Raw genomic sequence first — 4,639 nt, forward strand, 5'->3', positions numbered from 1 at the left:
GCTGGAAGCAGGTATCTGGGGTTTATTTATCTTCTATAATTGAAACTTTGTTGCCTTGAGTGGAGCTCAGAGCTGGCCGAGGCAGGTGGGAAGCTTGGCTTCCTCCATCACTGGAGCAACCAAGCCTCCTGCTTGCTCCAGCTCTGTGGCTGCCAGCCGCCATCTTGGTTGGATTAATTTGCATATAGTTGCTCTGATGTGCTGGTGGGCATGGCTTAAGGCGTAGTGAAGGTACAGTCAATTTGCATGTTTGTCTTTTATTAGTGTAGATGTGATGTATGATTACTAGAAATTTACTCTTTAAGTTTTAATGTGCCAAACACTAGTAATAATTTTAAAATGTGGAAGTCTATTTAAAAAATATGGAATGGATAAGGAAAGAAAAGCTGACACCATGTTTCTAGTCTTGGCATTAAACACCACTTTAGGTAGTTCACGCGAAGCAAGGTTTGGTGCAGAGAGTTATTTACAAAGGTGTTGAAAGGAATAGAGAAACAAAAGCAGAATACCAGGAAGCTGCTACCATACTGGAAGCCATGAGCCAGCAACAGCTTCTCAGCTGCTGGGGAAACTTCTTTGACCAACCACACCTGTTAAAACTTCAGGGTGCTCCTGGCAAAACCCTGCAGTGTGTACTCCAATGCTGCTGGGTCAATATTTGTAAATCCCTCAGACCCTCCCACTTTCAAAACTTCTGCCCATATTTCTCAATGTCATAACTTAAGAGAAGTTGGCACTTAAGCTACTAGCTTGGCAAAGTGTCTCAGAAATAGAGTTTTCAGGCTTCTAAACTTATTGGCATGGTGGAAAATACAGGACATGGACCCAGAAGAATTAAGTCGTATAAGATTTGACATTAGCTAGTTTGCCAATATATAGCTACCTGGAAGAGTACAGAGACAAAAGACACACTTTCTGTGTATAAAGTAAGTGGAGGAAAAAAAAGTCAGAGATGTGATACATATTGCCAAGGGAGAAAGGCTAAGTAAAGGGAAAGCTGTTTAATATGTCCTATCTTATGAGTGATGTAAATTATGCGTATATAAATATACTGGTAATAGAAAACTCTCTGTCAACATTTCCTCCCCTTAGAAAAAGATCTTATGCTGAACTACTGCCATGCAATATACTCCTACTGACCTAGATCATGAGTTCTGGAATCTAACATCTGAATTTGAATTTGGCCTCTGTTATTTACTAGCTGTGTGACATTGGGACATTGAGTTCTTTAAACTCTCTGACCCTTAATTTTCTAACTAACCTCCAATGATAGAATTCATACTTAATATGATGGTTTTTAAAAATTATAATAGGTAACATACACAACATTCCAATTACATAATATGTATTCAATAAATGTTAGCTCCATTTCTCAGCATTTCCTGACTATTTGGGGCTATGTATGAAAAATTATTTTGCTGGAATGGATTGTTTCTAGAAGAATTAGGACCACCTCTTTTTTTCCTACCTCCTCAACTACTCACACATGAAAGTGCTAGAATTATTACAAGTTGAAGGTTAGTCTTTGGCTCTGACTAAGTTATAAATATTATCAGTAAATATTAAAAAAGAGTCTACATCTGTACAGCAAAAAAAGAAATAGAATATCATTCAATTCAGAGCTTTTAAAAATGTTAAAAAACAATCATTTATTGGTTTAAGACTTTGAGGTTTACCTCAAATATTATTAATACCAAAAATAAGAGCCTTAAATCTGTCTTTTACCTCTGAAGTACCTTCTGTGAGTGATTCAAATTAATCTGTAGTAATAATAACAAATGTTGCTGATTTTTAATAAAGGTTAAAATAGTTAAATTATTAATGTTAAAAAGATACAAACATAATCTTAATAAATTTGCTAATCATATTCTTTACCATTTATGTTTGGTTCATGTTTAACAAACACATTGATTTGAAGCTCATTAGTTCTTTGACACAATAAGCATTTTTTCAAATGCTAGAGTTTTCACTTAACAAAAATTTTAAGCCTGAATTAAAAGCCTACTATTCAAAGATTGAATGGCACAGTATTGGCTTTCAAAGAGCTTGAATTGAATTGGAAAAACAATTATAATATAGTTATGCATAGAGTGGTAATATGGGGAGAAAAGCAATTAAATTGACTTAGGAGAGTTGAGGAAAACTATAATAACTGAAAAGTAGCTGTTATTATTGCTACTATCATTTATAGATGTTAACAACAATAATGATTTAGAATTATAATACAGCCACGAACATGGCTTTTAAGTGATATTTAATTAAATAGCTTTAGAATTGTTTCCTTTTTTAAAATTATTAACGATTTAGTGAATATAATTTTAGTTCACCTCACTACCAGCCATCTTTCCTTAGAATAAAAAGAACAGATTAGTCTCATATTTATCAAAGCACTAATACCAATTGTTATGAACTAAACAGTCCCACCAAAATTAATATGTTGAAGCTCTGACCCCCAATATTACTGTATTTGGAGGGCATTTAGGGAGTTATTTAGTTGAGGTTAAATGAGGTCATAAGGGCAGGTCCCTGATCCCATAGCACTGATATCATCATAACAAGAGAAAGAGATAGCAGAGCTCTCTCTCACCGAGGACACACGAGGACACACGAGGACACACAGAGAAAAGGCCATGCAGATACAGAGAAGGCAACAGTTTAAAGCCAGAATGAGAGTTCTCACCATAAACTGAATTTACCAGCATCTTGATAAATGACTTCTAGCCCCAAGAACTTTGAGAAAGTGAATTTCTGTAGCTTAAGACACCCAATCTGTGGTGTGTTTTTTTGTTTTTGTTTTTGTTTGTTTTGTTTTTTATGATAGCCCGAGTAGACTAATACACCAATAATATGAAACATATGAACTTGGACTAATTTTTTTCGCTTAAGACACCCAATCTGTGGTGTGTGTTTTTGTTTTTTGTTTTTGTTTGTTTTGTTTTTTTATGATAGACTAATCTGAGTAGACTAATACACCAATAATATGAAACATATGAACTTGGACTAATTTTTTTTTAAAGAACATCACAGTACCTTTTGCTCTTTGGGAAAATCACTACTTTCTTTAATACCTTTGTGTTCTGAGAGAACTGGCAGGCGAATTTGCACCTGGATTGGGAGCCTCCTGGGAAGTTCATGGATCTCAGTCCACACCTTCCCTTTGAGATTCAATGTTACAGAATTTCTCAATGACTAAAAGTGCCATCTGGATTGAAAGGATACCAGGGTTGCTAAGGGTGATTTGAATCCAACTGTAAGCAAGTTTAAAGGTTGCATCTTTCTCACTAGGGTTCTATGGACAAACCTGCAGCCGTATGAGGGACGACTCATTCTCAGACATTTTCAAGATGCAGCCACCATAAATTTCCAAATTCTAGCTAAGTTTGTTAGTGTAGGTCAGAAAGAAATGTGTGACCCTCAATGCTGCCATTTCTGCACTTGCAGGGATCTAAGCTTGTTAGATACATGGGAACAGATCTGATTTTACAAATGCAGATTTTCAGATTGGAACTTGTGAGAGCAATAGAAACAAGGGCAGCTAAAAAGCTATAACTGCAGCCCTGACCAGTATGATTCAGTTGGTTGGGCACTCATCCCAGGCACCAGGAGGTTGCTGGTTCGATTCTTGGTCAAGGGCAGTGCCCAGGTTGTGGCTTTGATCCCTGGTAGGGGGTGTGCAGGAGGCAGCCAATGGATGTTGTGCACTCACATCATTGATGTTTCTCTCTCTCCCTCTCCCTTTCTCTCTCTCTAAAGCCCTCTAAACTATTCTTAAAATAAATTTTAAAAGCTACAGCTGCAAGTAAACTTTTCATTTTTAAAAAATTCCCTTCCCATATTCTCTGTAAGCAGAACTGATTTGTTTTATAAATAAAGAGGAAAATGAAGGAGAAAGGGAGAGGTAATATTAGATTTTCTGATGAATGCTGTAGTCCCCCCTTATTCATTGCTTTGTTTTCTGATGTTTCATGCACATAGTCAACAACGGTCTGAAAACATTAAATGGAAAATTCTAGAAATAATCAATTCATGTTATAAATTGGTGCCTTTCTAAGTAGAGTGATGAAATGTCATACTGTCCTGATCCATCCTGCCTGGGACGTGAATCATCCCTTTGTCCAGAGTGTCCTCACTGTATACACCACCACTTTCAGTCACTCAGTAGCCACCTCTGTTATCAGACTGACTGTCATAGAATCACAGTGCTTATGTTCAAGTAACATTTATTTGACTTACTAATGATCCTGAAGCACAAGAGTAGTGATGCTGGCAGTTCAGATTTGCCCAAGAGAGGTGGTATGTATGTATAGGGAAAACAAAAACCAAAACCAGTGTATATAGGGTTTAGTAATATCCTCGTTTCAGGTATTCACTGGAGGATATAGGCATTTACTCAAGTGATTGATGGGAGAAACATAAAAAAGGTGACTATATTGTCACCCAATATAGTGGCTTAGATCTTGTGGATTTTCATATGTAGTGAAGTCCTAAATATTACCATTAAAAAATGGTCACGCTTGTGAACAGGCAATCCACAGAAGGATTTAAGAAGCTCAGTGCTGAAGTGTTAAAACTGTGTCCACAGATTCTTCTATGCTCCTCGCTTCAATAGGTGAAGCTTAATCCCCTCTCTTAGAGTGTA

At 36.5% G+C, this 4,639-nt stretch overlaps 1 pseudogene; it reads right to left on the reverse strand.

Moving 5' to 3' along the window:
- LOC102253662 overlaps positions 1-3,337 on the reverse strand; it is a 10,835-nt pseudogene extending 7,498 nt beyond the window's left edge.
- Positions 3,338-4,639: the final 1,302 nt, after the last annotated feature.

The sequence above is a fragment of the Myotis brandtii genome, unplaced genomic scaffold (assembly GCF_000412655.1).
Source record: "Myotis brandtii unplaced genomic scaffold, ASM41265v1 scaffold745, whole genome shotgun sequence".
In the NCBI taxonomy this organism is placed as follows: Eukaryota; Metazoa; Chordata; class Mammalia; order Chiroptera; family Vespertilionidae; genus Myotis; species Myotis brandtii.